Source organism: Pogoniulus pusillus, chromosome 9 (assembly GCF_015220805.1).
Source record: "Pogoniulus pusillus isolate bPogPus1 chromosome 9, bPogPus1.pri, whole genome shotgun sequence".
NCBI lineage: Eukaryota > Metazoa > Chordata > Aves > Piciformes > Lybiidae > Pogoniulus > Pogoniulus pusillus.
The window spans coordinates 18,501,496-18,523,821 of NC_087272.1; the positions used below are offsets into that span (position 1 = coordinate 18,501,496).

Here is a 22,326-nt window from a genome sequence, read left to right on the forward strand (position 1 = left end):
ATTTCATGGTCATGTTATTCTTCAGGAAGAACTATTTCCACACACTCACAAAGGTATTGTTTATGGAGAGTTTAGTGGTCTTTTTTTTTTTTTCTCTCATCCAAAAGCTCACACCTACATTTCTCATCCAATATTTTCTTTGGTATTGCTATCCAGTCTATAATTCAGAAGTGTTCACTCCATGTGTGAGTCAAGATGTCAGCACCTTGTCACCTCCGTTTGCAGCTCTTGAAGATTTAGATTCCCTTTTCAAATCCTTTTCAGATTTTTGATACGTGATTTTTCTCATCACATGGAGCACTGATGTGCCTGTTAAATTGCAAGATGTTGTAACTTTGTTAAGTTCATGCTGACTACAGATTTTGGATGTTTGGATCTGTGCATATTTCTACAGCTGATGCACGTTCTGTCCATCACAGTTTCTTGTTGTTCTGTGTTGTTTCTCACTTTGTTTTGTTTTTCCATTTTCTAATTTCCTCTTGTGATAATCTATTTATCCAGGGTAACTGCACCTCTGTTCTCTCCTAGCATCTTCTTGACACGTCCTTGCTGCCTTTCCTGCTTCAAGCTTCTATCTTGTAGTTGTCATGCCAGTACTTTTGTATCTTTGATTCCAATCACTGTTTGATCTCTTCTAACAGAATCAGTCAGTGTGCCATAATTACACGGCTGACTTGTTAAGCGACTGTCAGTCAAACATTCCCCAAATTTAGAGAAATGAAGGACTTCTGTTCTTTGAGAGGCACACAATGACAATGTTGTCCTTCAAAAGTTTTCACTTTTCTTAGAAGTACAGTATTTTTCCTGTACATTTTCAGAGGCAGTTATTCCGTCCTCCTTTAGTATCTTACTGAGTGCTAGTTTGAAGCTAGCTGGAATGTTTTGGTGAGAAGAGTTAGATTACAGGCTGTGAAAGAAAACAGTGGTGATGTCTTCTTCACTCATAGGCTGGCTGAGATGTATAAGAACAAGAGCACAGACATAGATAAGGCAGTCGCTGTCTGGGCTTTGAGCTGAACTTGTCTCTCCAACCTAACCTGCCATCTGTGTGACTAATCCACCTGCTTCTTAACCCCCCTGGCCAGCCCTCCAATCCTCCTTGGGCACAAGGCAAGATCTGGGGTAAGGTAGAGGAATGGGAGGAAGGTGGAAGGGTAGTTGAGAGCTCCTCCTGGGGACTCAGGTTTCTGGGAGAGGTGTTGTGTTTCTGTATTACTTTTTAACTTGTATATTTCTGTATATGACTGTATATATTGTAAATACTTGCTTGTATGTTGTGCTAAGCTGTAAATATAAAGCTTCATTCAATTTCCAGAGCTGCTGAGTCTGGCCTGGGTGATTTTCTAAAGTGTGTGGGTGGGTGGGTAACACCCAAACCATCACCCTGAGAAGAAAACAGAGAGCTTCAGATACTGATACATATATGTGTGTATATATATATATAAAAGGTGCTTTTTCTAACTGCTTTTGAGTCCAACTCTCCATGCTTCTCCATGACCCTGCAGCATTGCCAGAGAACATTAGTAACTTCTCACTTTCAATAGTATTCTTCTCTTTGTCACTAGTTCTTTGAAGATGTAATTTTTCCAGAGCTCACTTCAATATAATGCAAGAGCTGTAAAGTGTTGTGTTCTAAAGTAACCACTATGAGGATTGAAATGATGCTTCTGTGTGATGTAAATTTCCTTGTTTATGTGAAAATATAACCAGTGCATCAAACCTTTCTAAAAACCTACTGGAGAAAGTAATAAAATTGACTTCCTTCTGACAAAATTAATGTGTTGAACTGCTGCTCTACTCAGTCTTGTCTTGACATGGGATTTTCTTTTTTCATTTTTTTTTTCTCCTAGTTGGCCCCTTGGTCTCTTGCTCTCCATGCTCCAGAGTTGTAGCCTTCCTGTGAAGCTGGTGTATGTCTTTCTATACGACAAACGCAGTGTTGTGAAAAGCACAGTCTGATGGTGACATTCAGCTAAAACCAAAACAAGTCACACTCCACCTTGAAATTTGAGCCGTGACTGCCTGAAGGAGGATCATTTGCTTCAAGGTTACACTGAGATAAGGTACATAGCCAGCTCAGATTGCAGGGGAAAGTGTTCATGCAGGGAGATATCATGGCTGTCGTTTCAGAGGGTATGATTTACTACACCATCTCTGTTCACACTTTTTAGTGCGAACATTTAGTGAACTCTACACAGCCAGAGAGAATATTTTGATCAAAGCCTAGGAAAAAATACAGAGACAATTTCAGGATTACAAGTGAGTGATTCAGTTCAGTTTGCTATTTTGGCCTTACAATGTGAAATTGGAATAGATTGCATTAGGAATGTCTACAGGATTTTCTGACTGGAGTCTTTGCTGACCTGAGGTGAAAAAAATGATCATCACATAATAAAATTCGAAAGCTACTAACAAAGTATCAAAAAAAGTTATTATTTAGGCTGCCAGAGTTTTCTTTCACTCTGTCCCCTGAATCTCCTAAAGATTTTTGCGTCCAGCGCTTCTTCTGTCAGTCTGGGAATTTCAAAGTCTGCTGTAATGCTCTGTTTAGGACAGTAGAAAGGGACAAAAGGCTGAAATAAAACAAGAACATTATATTTTCTGAGTTAATGAACCTCAGCAACTCTAATCTACATCCCTGCGTGTCCTGGTTTTGCTGGGACACAATGACAGGCCATTAGCAGTTCTGAGTCAGTCAGAGCAGCCGACCCAAGTTGGCTCACAGATGTAACCTAGAACAGAAATGTCACACTCAGTACAAAAGAGGAAGTTTGGTGGGAATGAAAAGTTTTGTTTGAGTTCTTGTTGGGGCTCTTTATGATCCTTCTCCTCTGCCTGAGGCCGAGGCCTGACTTCTTGCTTATTGTGACCACTGTGCATTCACTGGGCTGAGTATAACTTGGCATAATTTGTATTGGCATTGGTATCAGAATTCCTGTTCATTAAGTCCATTTTCATTTCAGCCCACATCTTTCCTCTCATTTTTGAAATTCCCCTTCTCTGCTGTCCTAAGCTTGCATTTTTTATTTCCCATATAACTTTCTGTAGGTAGTGCTGTGCTGCATTTAGGTCCTGATGAATCTTTTGGTATTGCTCAGTGCAGTTCTTATTTTGTTTTCTATAAGTGTCAGGAGAAGAAAAGATGCAGATATAAAGTCATCCACTTCTTATAGTTTTAAATGACTTTCATATTTGTTTCCTGCCTTTGTGTTCAGTGCATAACTCATGAATGACATCTTTAATATGCTGTGTGATGTGGATGTGCCTTTCCTCTGGTGCACCAAATTGCACAGCTTTGTCATTTCTGCTCCCTGATCACCTCATAATTCAATGATCTGATCTTATGAACTTCTAACCCCATGCTTAAGTGACTTAAGAACAGCATTTGAATGATACCAACTCAACCACATTGGATATCATGGAATGGTTTTGGTTGGAAAAGGCCTTTAAAAGTCATCTGGTTCAACCTTGCCTGCAGTGAGCAGGACATGTTTAACTAGATTGGGTTGCTCAGAGCTCTGTCCATTCTGGCATGGAATATTTGCAGATCTACCAGCAATCTGGGCAACAGGTTGGCTAATGGCAAGTCTAATAACATAGCCAAAATTCCTCATATATGCTGCATATGTATTTGATGGTTTAAAAGACGCTTAGTAACTTGTTTAGTCAGAGGAATCTAATTATGTGTTTCACGCATGCCTCAACTAGGCCAAGAATATCAATGCCTGTGGCATGTACCTAGCAAAATCTGAGAGATACAACTGTGTCTTACAGACAATGTGTAGGCAGAATGTAGGCATTCTTTGCCAATCATTCTATACAAGGAAAGTTCTTTATACTGACATAAAATCAAGCTAAAGTTTCTAAGGCTAATGTTTTGTCTATACACTACTGACACCCAAAAGTAGATGAGCATTCTGAGTGTCTGTACAGTAAATGGCAGATAGAAAGTATGATATCTGCGCTCAGAAATGTAGATTTTTGACCATAAATGTGCTATAAAACAAATGGCAGCTTGTGGGACTCTTTGGAAAGACAGAAGACATTTTCTTTTACTTGAGTGGTAAAGCAAGATTTTTCCCTTTCATTCTCTATGCTAACCTAATACCATTATATACAGAACAGATACCTGTGATTTCTTTATTAATTCCCTATTTACAGGACACAGTAGAGCTCCTGCTTTAAGTTAGAATGGGAAATACAAAAGTGGCCTAACCTTCATGTTTAACTCAAATTTAAGTCTCTTTCTCTGGAGAGATTCCAAGTGCATCTGGACATTGTGATCCTGGACAGCTTGCTGTGGGTGACTCTGATTTAGCAGAGGGTTTAGTCTAGATGACCACCAGAGGTCCCTTCAAAGCCTCACCATTCTGAGATGCTGTGAAAACCTGCCCCCACACCAGTGTGACTCCAATTCCAGTCAATACCAGTCCCAGGGCTGGTGCCATCCTGCAGACACTGTAGTCCCCTGCTCAGAGACTTTATACCCATCTGGGTGAGGAAAACAGTTCGTATGTTTGAGGCGTCTGAAGAAGAACCGTGATAATCTTCCAGTACTGACGGATACCTTAGAGTGCTTGGGGTCCATCAAGTTGTGCTGGGGGAAGTATAGGCGGGATGTTAGGAGGGAGTTCTTCCCAGAGAGAGTGATTGGCAATGCAATGGGCTGCCCAGGGAGGTGGTGGAGTCGCCGTCCCTGGAGGTGTTAAAGAAAAGACTGGATGAGGCACTTAGTGACGTGGTCTAGTTGACTGGATAGGGCTGGGTGCTAGGTTGGACTGGATGATCTTGGAGGTCTCTTCCAACCTAGTTGATTCTGTGATTCTATTCAGGCCAGGCACTTTCTTTTACTACTAACCTGGTCAACTCAGTACTTACAGCTGTTTCTATTTTGGGTTGTGTATTTCTCTACATTTCTGAATTATTATCTCTATATAGTTTAGAGATGTGGCTCTTGAATTGTTAAAAGTCTTCAGAGATATTTGAACTCGTAGTGGTTTGGGTGTTCCCTGCCCCCCTACACTTTGGAAATCACCCAGACTAGACTCAGCCAGCTCTGGAAATATGAATGAAGCTTATATTTACATCTAGCACAATATACAAGCAGATATTTACAGTATATACAGTGATATACAGAAATATACAAGTTAAAAGGTAATACAGAAACACAACTCCCCTCCCAGAAACCTGAGTTCCCAGGAGGGGCTCTCTACCGCCTCTTCACCTCCCCCCTACCCCTCTCAACCTTACTTCAGTCCCAAGGAATGGAGGTTTGGCCAGGGGGTTAGGAAGCAAAGTGGATTAGTCCAAACTGGAGGGTGAGGTAAGAGAGTAAGATGCAGCTCAGCCAGCAGCCCAAATGAGAGTGGTTATCTATGTTTTTATTTCTTGTTCCCATACATGTCAGCAAGCCTATGAGCAAAGTAGACATCACCATTGTTTTCCTTTTACAGCCTGTAATCTAGTTCTTCTCACCCTAGCCTGCTTCAAACTAGCACAGAACTTCATGGATTCTCAGAGCAGACACTTCACCAAGTAAACACAGTCAAGGTGGAGTTACGAGAGTTTCCCTCAGAATATGTACAAAACCAGCATTGGAATTGTTACCTTTAAAAAAAAAAACAGCTTTAAAGTTAGAGCACACCCCTAGAAAGTGACATATGAGCTTTTAGGCTTCCTTTGTTTGATGTAAAGGGTTAACTCTCCTGGGGGAGTGGTCTTGGCCCTGACTCCAGGTCTTCCTGACTCTTCCTTACTCCAGGTGTAGTGGTTATCCCACTTAGCCCCCTATAAAAGCGAGGAACTTTCTGTTTTACTCTGGCTCCTGGCTTGACAGCACCACCCTCTTCTTCCTGCTGCTCTTTGTTTCACCATGTGGCCATCAATCCACGAGGTGGACAAAACCCGTCACCATCTGGTTGTATGTATATATTTTGTACCTTGTTTTCCCTTCCCTATACCTTTTTTGTAACTTTCCTACCACAAATACCTTTTATTTATTAGAGTTGTCTCTTTTAACTTCCAAATCAAAGTGAGACTATTTATTTGGATGTGCTTTACCTTTTCCTCTCTACATCTAAATCCTTTTCTTTGAAAAAGGAGAGGAAGAGGGAAAGGCATCCTATACGTTGTTATTGGTTCTATTAGCTATGTTTGAGTCTCTGGGAAATTTAAACTAGAACCCAGACATTTGAGTGTGTGCTTCTGCTCCTGAGAATGATGTAACCACTAAGCTGATAAATGCTTTAATTTCATTATTGAAGTTGCAATACTAGGCAGCGACAAGTAGATTCTTAGTGTGAGGGACAAGACAGAGAAAACGGAGAGTTTAGGAAAGAGGGAGCAGCAAGTGAAGTTTTACTGTTCCTACTTTATGTTAATGCATTCTGCTGATTTGTTTGGTTTTCTAGTGAGTGGCAAAGTATGTGTGCAGGAGGCAGAAGGAAGGATGTTTATAATATCCAAATGCATTGCTGTGCAGAACTCCACTTGCTGCACATACGAGCATACTGCAATGAAAACTGGGGATCTTCAGTTTGGAGAAGAGACTGGTTTGAGGAGACCTTGTAGTAACCTTCCAGTATCTGAAGGGGGCCTACAGGAGGGCTGAGCAGGGACTATTTATAAGGTCTTGTAATGACAGGATGAGAGGTAATGGGTTTAAACTGGAATAGAGGAGAGTCTAATTAGATGTTAGGAAAGGGTTCTTTACAGTGAAGGTGGTGAAACACTGGAACAGGTTGCCCAGGGAGGTTGTGGCTGCTCCCTCCCTGGAGGTGTTCAAGGCTAGGTTGGATGAGAAACTGAGCAACCTGTTCTAAGTGGGAGCTGTCCCTGCCTATGGCAGGTGGTTAGAACTAGATGGTCTTTGAGGTCCCTTCCAACCTAAACCATTCTATGGTTTTATGGTCTAATATCTCTCCTAGGCAGCCAGTGCTTCCCACCATCCTCCCCGTGGGACGCACACTGCTGTTTCAGATTCGACACAAATTTGTCCAGCAATTATTTATTGTGAAATCTTCAATTGATTAGCAAGAAATTGTGGTACAAATTAATTAATTCAGTAGACAGTAATATAATATTTATCTTAAAGTTCTAACCTTATCTAATTTGCTCTTGTAGAAGGATGATCCCATGCTAGCCACACTACAGAAATGTTAACAGAGCACTTAACACTACCTGTGCCTTAAATGATTCTCTGCAACACATGTCAGGACAACGAGATTAACTCTGATTTTACAAGGCCAAATAGTACTCAAGGATTTCCAATAGTGAATGACATATATATGTGTATCAAAAGCAAGCAGTCACTTTTTTTTTTCTGTTGGAGAAGGCAGTTTGGGCCAAATGTGTGATTTTACTGGGCTACTGGAGTGTGAAGGTAGCTGTCAGCAAGCATGTCTTTATTGCATGTGCAATTGTAATACTTTTTTAAATGTTAAGAAATGTGATAACTACACTTCATCCTGTTAAAACTGTAGAAGCAATGAAGACAGTAACAGACGAAGTGCCTGCTTAGATCACAGGTCTGTATTCTGAATTTCTATTCAAGGTGACTAATTTATGTTTTTTTGATCCCTTAATAATAAGAATCTGGTTTGGTAGAATAGTTATTAGCTGAGAATTCAATCTCTGTAAACAGCTAAGGGAGAAGAAGTCAGACACCTCCTAAGAGAAACTTATAAGACTTAAAATGAGAATTCGTCTCTCTGGTGATGGTGTTTGAATGGCCTGCATTTTTTGGTTAAGTTCCCATGCATGCTTTGCAGGAAGCATACAAGCCCCAGCACCTGGGAGCAACAGAGACACCTCAGATTTGTCTGAAGGACTTCCAACCACCTTTGTCCTCACAAATTTCAGCATGCCAGTAGGCATTCAATGCAGAATTTCAGCATATTAACACCCACTCACCCTCTACCCCCAGGGAGGTTAAACTACTTGTCATCCAAAATGTATTGATTATGATCAGTGACCTACAACTGTGTAGACACCCTCATTATTCTGTACAGAGGCAGTGAGTTTATTTAGGTGACTGACAGGTCTAGTAGGACTGTGCAGTAAGTAGTCTAAATTAATGCACCGAACTTGAGGACAAAGACTTGTAAGTGCAAAACTTCTCCTTTTTTAACTGTGGAGTTTCTTGCTCTTGATTCTGAATGCAAATAGTGGGACACCTGCTGATGGTTTAGAGAGGAAAGGAAAACTCTCCTGGAGTGGAGAAACCATCCATAAAGACGAAGCAGTAAAGCTGAAGTCCCAAAAGAGCCTTATAAAATCTGCTTTTTTTAAAAACCAGAAGCAGTAAAATCAGACTTTGCACATAATGCTCATTAACAACTTATGATAAATGAAACATGACTGAAATCACACTCTGCATGGGAAAAGCGAAGGAAAATGTGATAAGTTCAGTTGCAGGAGTGAATGGAATATATATAAATATTTACCGAGGCTCTTCTTGACTCTAGAACTATAGCCAGGAGCAAAAGAGCTTTTGGCAGGGCAAATAAATGAATAAATGGTCCAAAAGTAAGTCTTGAGGTGTGGCTATATGAAAAGGGATTTCTTCCTAACTTTAGGCCTACTGTGTTTGAGCCTGGCTGGAATATTTTGGCAAGAAGCATTAGATTATAGGCTGTGAAAGGAAACAATGATGATGTCTACTTCACTCATAGGCTCACTGGGATGTGTACAAACAAGAACATAAACATAGATACCACAAAATCTATCTGGCTTTTGGGCTGCACTTCTCTCTCTAACCTAACTTGCTGCCTGACTAATCCTTCTGCTTCCTAACCCCCCCTGGCTGACCCTTCAAACTCACCTTGAACGTAAGGCAAAGTCTGAGGTAAGGTAGAGGGGTGGAAAGGAGATGGAAGGGTGGATGAGAGCCCCTCCTGGGATCTCTGGTTTCTGGGAGAAGTGTTGTGTTTCTCTATTACTTTTTTTTTAACTTGTATGTTTCTGTATATATTGTAAATACCTGCTTGTATGTTGTGCTAAGCTGTAAATATAGCTTCATTCTTTAATTTCCAGCAGTTGAGTCTACTCTGGGTGATCTTCTGAAGTGTGTGTGTGTGGGGAGGTAACACCCAAACCATCACACCTACTTCTCCTTGAATCATCACTTTCATCATGTTAAGACAACTCCTCTTCCTCTCACACCTAGTTTACTGTAACATTGCTTTATGGCTCATAGTACCTCTCATAACAAAATCATCTTGTCCAAATTTCTTTTATCTGCATTAGATAAATGTAATATAGAATTACTATAATGTATGTTTCAAATCTAGTTTTAGTGTTTCATGGATTTTATTTGTAGAACTGAAAAAAGCTTTAAACAGAGAAAACTGTCATTAAAATCTCTCTCCATATAATTCTGCTAAACAGAATTATTTTCAATTTACTGTAATACAAAAACAAAAAAAAAGTTAATATCAGAACAAACTAAACTTATTATCTGGAAAAGTTATTTTAGTTTTGATCTAAGTTATTTTAGCAACCTGTGAAAAAAACAGCAACAGGAATTTTGTGCTTAGATGATGAATGTCAGAGGTTATTTCATTATGTCAGTTAACTTTCCTTTATTAGATTGATGACTTATTTGACTGATTAATTAACAAGTATATTTTTTCCTCATTTTTCCAGGTCTGGAATGGAAGGAAGGATAAAGGTTGCAAGGCAACAAAGTAATGGTAGGTATGAGTTGGAGTCAAAGTTAATATGGATGTCTAGTAGTTAGTTGGTACTATATCATAGGAAGCTGTTTTTGTCACAGTGGAAGAGTTCCCTCCACACTGGTGTTGATTTGATACCTTTGAGAGTGTGATGGTTACCCTTATAGCAGATAATTTGCTATCCTGCTGGGGGATGTGTACCTCTCTTTGGTTTTTGTGCCCTGTTTCTTGACAGATGTTGGTTGGATTGGTTTGTTAGCCAGGTGTGTGTTTCTTTGTCTTACAGATTTTGACAGTCTATTTTCTCTTGCAACAGATATGGGGAAACTGCTGCTCTGCTGATTTATTTCAGGTTTGTACACTTGTGTAGTCAGAATCCCAAACTGTAAGGGTGGAAAAGATCCATAACATTATTATCAGTAACTGAGATACCTGTAGCGCTTTCATATCACACAGGTTTTGAAAAGAAGTTCTTTGGCATTTGAGTATATGTAAGGAAGGAACAAATTCTTTGCTGTTGTCCCTTTTCAGTATTGCAACAGTATTTGGAGGATGGGAACAACCTACACCTGTGGGAGAACATGGCTCTGGCGAACCATCCCACCGCTCCCTCGGTAGGTCTCATGATAATGGAAAATGATGACAAGAAGCCTGTGGGCACAGATTTTAGAGATTCTGAGTTGCTGTGGATTCTTGCCCAATAAGTTGAAAGTCAGAGATCTATTTTTACCCTTTGGTCCTGAGCTTCATGTTCCATGCTGTGCCTAGCATAGAGAATCCTTAGCTCTTTGCATATGTCACTGAGCAGCGTTGCATAAAACTTATTTTTAAGTTGTAAGAATACCCATAGGAACCAGACACTCGGGGGTGAACATCATACAGGAAATAACAGAACTTCTTAAAAAGATAAGCTTGTCTAAGTATTTGCAGCTAGCCAGAACTTCATGTTGCTGCTGCTGCATTGAGAATGCAGATTACTGAATCCTGCAGCCTTGCAATTTAATCTTCTATCGATATCTAATGAAAGTTACTATCTTCAGGGTCTGTAATTAGCTGTTTAGACAGAATATATTTGTGTTTAACATGCAGGAAGCCTCAAAATAGCTTTTGAAACGTATTTGGTTTGCTATCATTTCACAAAGGAACAAATTCTGTTAAATAATTCTGCTAACAGCACTGCCACTGCCATTACAGTGAGCATGATTAGTGACAAAGATATAACTAAACCACGATATTTATCTTATATATTTAGAGAAGTCATATTATGTTTGTATGATTTATAATCCTGGAACTCTGAACAATTATTATTTATATCTGTATTATTGGATTCTTAAATCAGTATTTAATTCCCTGAAGAATTACTCCATTTAATCCCTCCTGTCAATTTCTTTCTCCTGTTTCACTTTGGCTTGGTTTTGCTTTTTTTTATTTTTCACCTGCCAATTTTTCTTTATAGATTATTTGAAATGAAGACTTTAAATATAAATGGACATTTACTATTCATTGAAAACCAGCAGGGAAACTGTCATCTATTATTTGGGGTTATTTCTAACATTTTGCTTTGTCCTTGTTTTCCATGGTTCTTCATTTCCTTCCTAAAAAGAAAAAACTATATGTCTGTCTTGTTTTGCTGCTCTTAGCAGGTACAACATAATTTTTGGCAATATATGTCACTAATTGCAACATATCAATTGAATATACAGATTTGCTGCTTAGTAATCTCTTACAAGCCAACTGTACTTGGACCATAAGGAGTTCCAGTTGCAAAATCTTTGCTGACACAGTGTCACTATATCGTATATATTTGAGTTTAATCATCAATTCAGAGCTCATAAAGGGATGGTAAAATATTAATTTATTTTCTAATTGTATAATTAAACAGTTTAATGTGAAAATAAATGAAATGAAATAAAATGCAGGCCTTCCTTACAAATATGAAATTAATTTCAAGAGCATTTCCTTGCTGACAGGATATAAAGTATAAAAACTAATAGTGTGAGTACATAACGCTCCTGATAGAAACTCTGTTCCAAAAAAAGCCAGCCTAAATTGTATTGTAAAGAAAACTTCATCACAGACTAGTGACAAAGTTTTGGCCCATCTGTAATGCGATATGGTGTGATATCAGCCAGCCAAGAATTTTCTCTAGCCTTGTATCATCACAGCTTCTGCACATTTTTTTTCATGTTCAAATTAATCTGAAAGTAACTTTTAAAATAAGCATTGCTTTTTTGTTTGTTCATGCTTCTTTGTTGTTGTTTGGTTTGTTTTTTTTGGTTTGTCATGAATCATATTTTAGCATGGTCTTGCTAATTCAGAGTGAGTTGCAAAGCCAGCAGGTTTTGTTCAAAGTCTGCATTCATCCAGACAGTGTATGCTTTGTAGAAGTGATCTTCATGACTTTCTCACTGTGATAAGTTCGTACTACAAACACACAGCTTGTATAATTTGCAGGTCTCGTGCGATGTCCTTACTATTTTTAAACACCTAAATGAGGGAATAGGAGATTAATGATGGAATTAATCTCATCCAATAGATAAGTACTGTGTAGATCTTGTCAAATTATCAGCATAAGCTATTTTTACAGTCAATAAAGAGGAATAGACATTTTCAGAGTGTAGCTCTTATCATAGAATCATAGAATCAACCAGGCTCTTCTGACATTTATGGACACCTTTGTTAGGTGAGTTGTACTCTAGGTGTGCCTCTACTAATTATGAAGGAAACCAGATGACTAACAAGACATAGACATCTAAATCATAGTATTCTATATTTGATCAGACATTTGCCCTGTGTCATCCACAAGATTTGAATATGGCATTTTAGGTTGGTTCATCTATATTTCTATTAGTTATCTCATCTTTGGTCTGCAAAACAGTAAGCCCAGTGTGCGTAAGAGATCTTCCTTTCCATCTCCCTCATGTCCTTAAGTTGGAACTAATCAAAATAAAGCCACATGAATATTCATTATGCTTCAAGCAATGTTCTATTGTGCAACAAAACTAGGTTATGGATACTCATACTTCTTATCCTGTGGCATTTTTTCACATGTTAAAACTCCTTTTTTTTTTTGTTTACTGTGTTGAATTGTAATTATGTGTGTTCTACTTGAATGTAAGTCTTTTGTGAATATAAAGGAGGGCATACTGTAAGGAAAGATAACAGACAACAAGATTTAAAATAGGAATCTGAAATGGAAAAGAAAAAAAAGGATTATTATTTTCTGGCTTATTTAACTTTGAAATTTTATCATCCATGCAAGTACTTAAAACAAAAATGTGTAAAATTGGAAGGGCTAAATTTCCATCTGACACACATCAAAGTATATATGTCAAAATCAGTGAAGGTATGTCACTTTGATTTAACTAAGCATATGACCATTGTGTGGAAATATTCAGAATGTTTTTTGTGAGCAGTTACAACTTTGGAATAGGAAATCAAAGTAAGATTTCTTAAATCTTAGTGTTAGGCTTTGTAAAGCTTGGATTTTCTTCAATTGCAGTTGCATATGTAAAGGCCAAGTATATGGAGTATTTTTCTTAAGCTCATTGTCTCTTATCATCTGATCTTAAAGGAAGTCTTAGGTAAAAGTGTGCTATGTTATGGTTAGAAAAGTCAAGATTCAAAATGTATTGCCCATCTTACTCTGGTTTTGCTCTGATGTAGCTCTGTTAATTGCCATTCTGTTCTGATTGTCATACTGACTTTTAGCCAGCAGCTTCCAAAGGTTTTTCTTTTGTAGGCAGGGGTATCAGGGAATGAAAATGGTTGTTCATATAAAAGAGAGTTAAAATGGAAAGAAAGGTGCTTTGTTTAATCTCTAGTATTCCACTAGTCAGGCAGATGGACGGACAGATGGAATGACAGATTCCTGACAGACATAATGGTGTTCTACAATGCTTAAGCTTCTTTGATATTTTATCCTTGCACCTCTAAAATGGCATCTCCCTGTCTCCTTTATGATTCCACAGTCTTTCTGGCACCCTGCATTTCACTCTTCCTCATTGGGGATTAGAAGAAAAAGAGAGGAATGTGCTTTGACATAGATTTTGTTAATATTTGAAAATTATGAAGGTGTTTGGGTTCTGTGTGGTTTGTGGGTGGTTTTTTTGTTGTTGCTGATTTGATTTTTTTTTTCCAAGACTAAATAAAACTTTTTTTTCTTTCCTTCTCCCCACCCTGGAATTTTCTAGCAGCGTGCATCTTTATTACTAATTGTTCTTCCTCTCATCTGATCATTGCCTACCCAAACCACACCTTTTTTCTTCAGTTAGAGTGCTCAGCACTTGATTGTACACTTGTGTCCAGGTCAAACTGTCATTGAATGAAGAGTAAGATTACATAGCTGACATTTTGTTCTTAGGTCCTACTGTAATTATACCAATTTGGGCAATAGTTAAACACTCCTGACTTGATTGTGATGTTCTTGAAGGACTTATTGCTGGTGCACAAATGGTGGTGGAACCCAATAGTTTTAGAGGCTGACTGGAATTTTGAGGGTATATTTGTGCCAGGCTAAGTATTATAACAGCACATACATTTTTTGTTTTCTTTATGTAAGGAAAATATTGGGAAAGATATAAAATTAGGCCAGTCAGCTGTCTTTACATTTGATGGGATGGAAAAGAGGAAGTAATACACATCCCCACCATGGCAACTCTCCTTCACCTTTCTCAAGTGTAAGAGACACACTAAATTGGGAAAGGGAACACGTTACGCTTTTGATTTCTATGTTAGATATGTGGGTGAGAACACTACTTGAGATGATTGCTCCATTGTACTTCTCCTCTGCTGATTCATCCTCTATTATTTTCACTGTTCTGCCTCAAAGAAGGAAAATACAACAGGGAATTTACTTCAGAAAATAAGGAAGAGATTTACGTGACAATTTGTATATTTAATTCTCAAACTGGAAAAAAGATTCTACATAAAATACTGGGAACATTACAGATTTTTATGTTGGAAAACAAATTAAAAAGCAGAACAGCAACCTAGACAAATCCTAATGGAAATAAAAATTCATCTCACATTAAAAACTCAAGACTTCTTCGAAAGAAGTTGGCTGAAAGACAGTTTGTTTTGGAATACACCTTGGTAAGTATAATTCAGCTTGTTGGCTATATAAAGGCAAAGCTTCAGTTTTTGATGCATTTGACAGTTGTTTAATCCTTTTTTCTATGGTTGTCATGGAGGCAGGGAATTAATGTGGCCAAGTCAGAAATTATAAAAATAGAATTATTTTTATTTTCCTGAAAATCCAACCCCCAAACTATATACAAATCTAGTTTAGGTTTGTTTACAGATTCTAATTTGATTGGGAATTCCTCAAAGGATGTTATGAACACATTCAGAGATGTAGGAAGTCAGGAAATGGAAAAGGCTAAATCATGCTGAGCAGAGAATGAAGGGACAGCAGGCTTTACTCACAGAGGTGAGGCAGGTATTCTGTGATGATCCCTTGCTGGATTTTTCTGCTGTTCTACTGCCTTCTGACACTGCAAGCAATATCCAATAGTCTGGGTCCATGTGGCAGAAGCCCAAGGTGGGTGGCAAAGCCGCCAAACTTGGAAATGTCTCAAAACACGGCTGCCACAAGACAGGGATCTGTGGAAGCAGTGCTCCCTCCGCAGTGGCAGGGGAGAGCCAAACTGCTGGGGTCTCCCCAGTGCTTAATGGCAGCCAGGAAGTTGGCTGCTGATATGGTCCAAGAGTAGCTGGGTCCAGGTGCCACTGGCAGCTCTCTCAAACTGCTCCCAAGCTTGCACAGAATGGCACAAAAGCTGGAAGAACTGCCCCAAAGCAGGCACAGTGTAAAACTGAGCTGTGCAAAAGGTGGGTGCCATCCAAAAGCAGGGACGGTCCAAAATGGGAATTCTGTCATGGCAGGAACCTGTCCTGTTGGGAGCTCTGCCAAGGCGGGAACTCTTTCAGGATGGGAACTACCTTGTGCCTTCTCCCTTGCTCTATTTATGCTTTTCTAGACAAAGTGTCCATTTGCCATTTTATACTGGGAGCAAAAACCCAGCCAACCACACAGGTGCCTTCTGCTCTTCTGCCTTCAAGCCTGCAGGGCCGGAGGTGGTGGTGTAAAGCAGTTTTTCACTCCTTCTCCTTCCCATTCAAAGCTTCAGGGACCCGGGGGTGGAGGGGGTGGGGGGAGAGGAAGGAAATAATTTGGAGTGCTTCAGAACAATGGTGTTAATGTTTACTACTTTCATTTATTCTCATTCTACATGCCTCTTCTGAGCCTCCCATGGAGAAACATATCAATATCTATAGCCTGTTTCCCATGGTGTAGAGTTTAAATCAGGTTTTATTTTTTGTCAGCAGGGAAACAGGTGAATGCCCTGATGAAACCTTGATCTTAATCTAACAGACTGACTGAAGTTAACCAAGCTGTCTTTAATGGGTTCTGGATAAAGGCCAATTGCAATAAAGGTGAGTGACAGATGGTTGTCTCAGATTTCTGTAAGTTCCATTCTGCCATAGTCTCCACTGTATTTACCAGAGTCACAGCACTGTCTGCCTCAGAAAAATCGGATGTAAACTGGCACTCAAAAATCAAAACAATTACAAGGCATGTCTGGTTTAAAGACTTCTGGCCTTAATTGGAATGATATATTTTAGAAAATCATTTCTGGGGAGGAAGCTTCTATGTGACATTTAAAAATTCTGCCATCAAAATGATATAATGCCTGTGGGGGGAAATATAAATGGTAAATGGGAAGAAAATCAAAAGTGACTAAACCATAAAGTCTCTAAGCTATGGAAAAAGAGAAAATAAAGCAAACAGCTAACTCAATTTGATGTTACAGCTGAAAGTCTACATTTTTACAGAGAAGCTCCTTCTGCTGCTTTTGCATAGGCTCTTTATTCCCATCAGGTGATGAACAACTCTGGGAGCTTAGGTTATGGGCATAATAAATGTTCAAAATGCTTTCAAAATGCATGCAAATAGAAAAGGTAAAAGTACATGGCTAAGAATAGTTTATAGTCCTCACGTCAGTCAGAACAACATAACAGAGACAGAAGTTTGCTATGCACAGGACATACTAGAATTTGATAGCCTTCCACTGCAGTTTGCAGGAAAAGACATGTTACCTTTGTGTTTCCTAGTAAATGCTCTCAACCATACTCCCGCTGGCAAGCTGTCAATTAGTGCACATCATTTCCCTGCAGTTTCTTTATGCAAAGGAAGAAAAATTTAATACATTAAAATCACACTGACATAATAGCATTAGTTTGCAAGCAACAATTCTCTTCAACTTTTAATGATCACACATTTAATACCCAGAGAAGAGAGCTAAATCTTGCCCTGTATCCTGTTGGTGTTAGAGGAAGAGCCTGACAACAACTGATATATCAAACCAGTTTAGTAACACAACTCATTTATTGCCTTGAATTCCTACCTGGTGAGCACTAAATTTAAAAAAAAAAAAAAGTATTTACATCTTCATAGGAAGCAATATGTAATGGCTGGAGAAGCAGTTCATAGGAAATTTCTGTATAGGCAGAAGTTATTATGGCTGTTTGAGATCTTTAATTTTCATTAAAACCATGTGGTTTACATGGAAGAAATATTTTTAGGGAAAGCAAGTAGAATACTGACTAATTGTGCCTTACATGTGGTGGTTCTATATTGCATGATGTTTAAAGTTAGTCAGTGTTCATATAAATTTAGTAACTATTGCGTGGTGTGTGAAGGGAGGCACAATTATGGAAGCATTAAGAAAGGCATCAGAAGATATTAGGCTTGTGATAGCTTACTACACATTGAAACCAAATACAGCAAAAATGCCTATAGTAGCTTGAGTGTAAATTAATGTAGATACTTTGCTGCTAACTATCAAAATATATAGCCAAAGGAAAACTGGAAAACATCATCAGATGTCCAGAAATGTTTGTAATTTTCTCATGCATCTTTAGCTTAGAGCAAGATGATATCATGCTGTAGTGAATACTTGTGATCCTGAAGTTAAAAGATAGGTCACATTCCATAAACACTATAACAAAGGAATTGCAATTGTCCATGGAAGTGTAAATCTTTGTGTCTTAACATTTAAACTTTTCAGCCTAAATAATGCTTTTTAAAATAAAGGTTATGTAATCTGTGGGGAAAATATGGTATTTCTATGCTATGTTTATTAACCTGTTACTGGTTTCTTATTGCTGTTTAATGTGTCAAGGTAAAGCATTCAATATTAGCTCTGCTTTTTCAGTACTGCATCCATAGAAGAACAACTGTTGGAATTTATCATGTAGAGGGTGCTAAATACCTCTTCCACAAGGGATACTCCCCTAGCCTGAGGAATTTCCTGTCTAAGTTCACAGACTTTCTGCAAATAAGTAAATTGATATATCAGATCTTCCTGAAAACCTTCTGTGATCTTTTCATTTACTAAGTAAAGATTGGCTTTTTAGAATTCCAGGGCAGAAAATACAGAAAATCCTGTCAAAGAAATAGAGAGAGTAGGCTATTGTAGTAGTCTTGATCTTCTTTTCTGTTTAATCTATGCTCTACATTTACTTTTTCATTGTTCCCAATTCCTTTGGTCCTCTCTCTGCAATTCCTGTTATTTTGTTCTCAGAAATAGTAATTTTTATTCAGAAGGCATAATCTTTGCTGATGGTACAGACTGCTAGATAACAGCAACCATTCTGTTATTTATTCCTACACGGTGGCGATCTTTTGTAAATGTCTTGCTGGCTGGGGAGGGCAGGAGTTAGCTTCTGTTACCTCAGCAGCCTACAAATGTTAAAACATTGTGAAAAAAACTCTTATTTGTTAAAACACTGGAAGTAGTGATAAAGCTCTGCAACAATATGGATGAAGAGATTTAGGAGTCAACCCTAAACTGTGTTTTCAACAGTGATTCTCATCAAACAATGATTAACAGTGGTTTAATCACTGAGCCTGTACTTTGCCACTACTACGTATCTAAAGAATTATCTCATAACTTGGGGGTTTATATTAGTGCTAGGAAAAAACCTCAACAGTTCTTGCCAATCAGTAACAGATTACTATATCTTTGGAATGATTTATATACAGTTTGGAAAATACTCTATTATTGATGGCATAAATCTTCCAGAAAATTTAAGATATGTGCAAGTTCATAAAAATCATCCATGTGTGCTGGCATTTTATATTATAAACTGACAAGAAAAGAACACTTCTTCATTTGATGATACTTATCTGTGACTAATGATACATGCAATTTATGAATCCAAGGGCTTGAATTTAACATTAGATTTAGGCTTTAAAGTATAAAAATAACAGATTTTTTTTCTTCTGATTTAGATCTAGTTGATTGTTAGACAGTGTTTCACTTACTGGGCTAAAGATTTGTGACTTTAGGCTTCTGTACAATATAGAATCTATTCTGATTAATCATCATAACTCCCATTAATTAAGGTTTCCACTTGATTTCTTTTATCTAGGTTATGCTATTTTGCATTTGGTCTCTGGTTATGGAGGATGGGGTCTGAGGGAGCAGTAAGAGAAGGTCAGGTTTGTGAACATCTGAGTAATCTGATTACATGTAAGTCTGTGAGACCTGACGAGACTTCATGGTCCAGGAGTATTTGTATCTGTATTTATGTAATACAGGCTAAACTGTGAGACTAGAGCTGCTGGGTTCTGAAGATGGCAGCTGAGGAACAAGGGAAAGTTAATTCCAGTTGCTGCTAGTGAGACACTCCTTATAGCTGGACTTCTCTTTTTCTACCATACAACTCCTTTGCAAAACTGTTCTTTTTCTTCTTGAGGAAAGAAAATAAGTCCTTTTGGAGATCCACTGGAGAATCTTAGAATTTTAATAACTGAGCTATTAGGGAGAAATTAAAATTACTTCACTCACTACCCAGTCATCCTTGAGAGAAAACCCAACAAAACAAGCTTTTATCTTGGTGTACTGAAAGAAACTAGAGTAAAGCCAGCTGAGCATTTCCTTCATATATTCAGATGCTAAAGGAAAAAGAACATTCCTAATGTGCTAAGCAGCAAATATGAGTTCAATGAGCTGACACTTTCATAAGCATTTTTACCACACATGACAAAATGGTTCCTATGGAGAGAAGCTGGCTGATAAAGTGACAATAAGGCAATGTTCTTTTCCTTTCTTCCTTTGTTTTCTTGAAGGTCTGCATGCTTTGCACTTGTTGAAATGCAAACATTTTGCTTTTCTCAAGGAATAAAAACTATCCCAAGACATATATCCGAGATGAATCAATGGGAATGTAAAAAAGTAATACCTACCTTATTAAACACCTATGCTAAACCTTCTCATTCATTGTCATTTCCATTAAATCTCTGGAATACACATGCTTTGTTCCTCACTGTTTCCTAATTTCTCTACAGCTCCTGCCGCCGATTTGATATCCTAATTTCCTAAAGACGAAATTATTCTGCTTTTTATCTGTGGTTCTGCTTGAGTGACTTTTCCTTCAGTATTATTAAGCCAATTATTTTAACCAGCTCCTATTGACTGCTGTCAAGAGGCAGCTTCTGATGTAATGAAAATACGAGCTCTTGTTTGGCTGTAAGTGTATTATCTGAAATAGGATGACTATGATATAGCTATGGTCAGTTTTCTATTACATGCAATGAAGGTGGCCTTGTCATTTGCTTGGAAAAGTAGACCTTTGCAGATAACTATAATTGATATGTGGAAAAAAATGTTGCTGCCTGAAATTTCAACTCATTCTGCTTTGATTTCTTTTTTTTTTTTTTCTGTTGAACTTTCTGTTGCGTAGAGATAAGTATTAGCAGGTTTTTAATTTAATGCATGTGCATTTTTCATGTTACTAATGCTTAATATGTAAATGTGTCTTTTTACATGTAGAAAATTATAAAACATTGCTTAGAGGTGTCTATGAAATTGTGATGATTCAAATGCAATCAGACAATACTCAGAGATTTAATTCAGAAAAAAAAAAAATCTGCATATTTCTTTCTGTTTTCAAAATGCCCACTTCAGGACCACATAAATCTACTTTCATGTGCTTGGTTTCATGGCTCATGCCATGAAAAAAACTCAGACCAGAAAACCAAAACTCAGTGAAAACAGTATCTTTGACTTCTAAGAGTGAAAAAACACATATGCCTCTGCCTGGTTCTGTGCATGAAATATTATGTTTAATGAATGAAATAGTAATTTGTAACTAGAGAGGGTTTATTTCTTTATTTACTTGTTTGTTCTTGCTGACTACTTTCGAAGTTAGAAGACACAGAAAAGATATATATTTACATATCATGATTTATGAAAAGATGATCAGAGGGTTGGAATACCTCTCCTATGAAGACAGGCTGAAAGAATTTGTGCTGTTCACTCTGATGAAGAAAAGGCTCTGGGAAGACCTTATAGCCACATTTCAATATCTGAAGGAGACCGACAGAAAGGTCGGGGAAGGACTGTTTAGAAGGGCTTGTAGTAATAGGACAAGGGCCAGTGGTATTAAACTCTGGCAGGGTAGACTTAGGTTGGACATAAGGAGGAATTCGATTACAATGAGGTTGGTGAAATACTGGAAGAGGTTGCGGAGGGATATGGTCAAAGCCCTGTCTTTGCAAACATTCAAGATCAAACTTGACATAGCCCCAGGCAGCCTGATCTACTTGAAGATGTCACTGCTCACTGTGGGGAGATGGCACAAAATGACCTTTGAGGGTCCCATCCAACTTGATGCAACCCATGAATCTGCATAAGGAAGCTACAACTCCTGGAATTTAGGAGTTCTGTTGAAAAGAGATTGTTTCTTATCCCAGGTAATAGATTATCAAGGAATCCCTATAATCTCTTTCCATTCTTTAAAGTGCATTTACTTTTTTCTTCTTAGAGTATGTGTGCTGTATGGAAATGAAACTGATTCCATCAGTCAACACTACAAAGGGCAATTAAGATGATTGTCATATAGTGAGTAAAACCATCTTTCAACAGCAGAAAGTCTGACTCCATCGTTTGTTTGGTTCTGATTCTTTTTTTCTGTTTCATTTAGTTGGCTTTTTGTTTCGTTTGGCTTTTTTTTTACAGGTATGCAGGACGTGAGTATAGAATCAGGGTGTGGATACTATTCCATCTTGAATGTTGTACACTGAATCGTGATACTTCCATTGGTTCCATCTTCTAGGAGTGGATGGTTTTGGTTGGGAGGGGGAGAGTGTTGCGTTTTGGATGTGTTTTTTTTTTTTCCTTTCCAAGACACTGTGGACAAGCCAGCAGGCAAAAATGTTGCTCTTAAGTTTACAGAGTCTTTGTAGTCCATTGCTAGAGCTCCATACCTGGAATTTGCACTGGTGCAATAATTGCTTAGTGTATTTGAGACAACCCATCTGCATAGCAACCTGAACTGAGAAGCACTGTATCTCCTTTAAGCTTTACTATACAGAGACCGTTTTCAATTTCCATAATGATGGGATGCATATGTGCATCTACACTTACATATGTGTGTGTGCCTGCATGCATGTTGTGTGCTTTATATGCAGATGTCTATAATCTCCAACAAGTAACTGGAAAAAAACTGTAAATCATTATAAATCAATAGAAATCTATGTCTCTTTAAATATATTTGCATTATGAATGAAACTGTTCATATTAAACTTAGAACAAATGAACTATAACCATTCTGCACATACAGCATAATCATTAACATCTGC

The 22,326-nt window shown here is 38.0% G+C and overlaps 1 long non-coding RNA gene across 4 annotated transcripts; it reads left to right on the forward strand.

Annotated features, from left to right (window-relative positions):
• The first annotated feature begins 9,645 nt into the window (after nt 1–9,645).
• On the forward strand, nt 9,646–21,660 carry LOC135178150 (uncharacterized). Of its 4 annotated transcripts, none has more exons than XR_010303389.1 (5): nt 9,646–9,692; nt 9,991–10,026; nt 10,206–10,288; nt 16,002–16,112; nt 21,510–21,660. It is a non-coding gene; the product is annotated as an uncharacterized LOC135178150 (long non-coding RNA). The 4 variants fall into 4 exon arrangements; XR_010303386.1 differs by lacking the exon at nt 21,510–21,660 and adding an exon at nt 20,032–20,840; XR_010303387.1 differs by lacking the exon at nt 21,510–21,660 and adding an exon at nt 20,032–20,840 and having other exon boundaries at nt 16,005–16,112.
• The last annotated feature ends 666 nt before the right edge of the window (nt 21,661–22,326 follow it).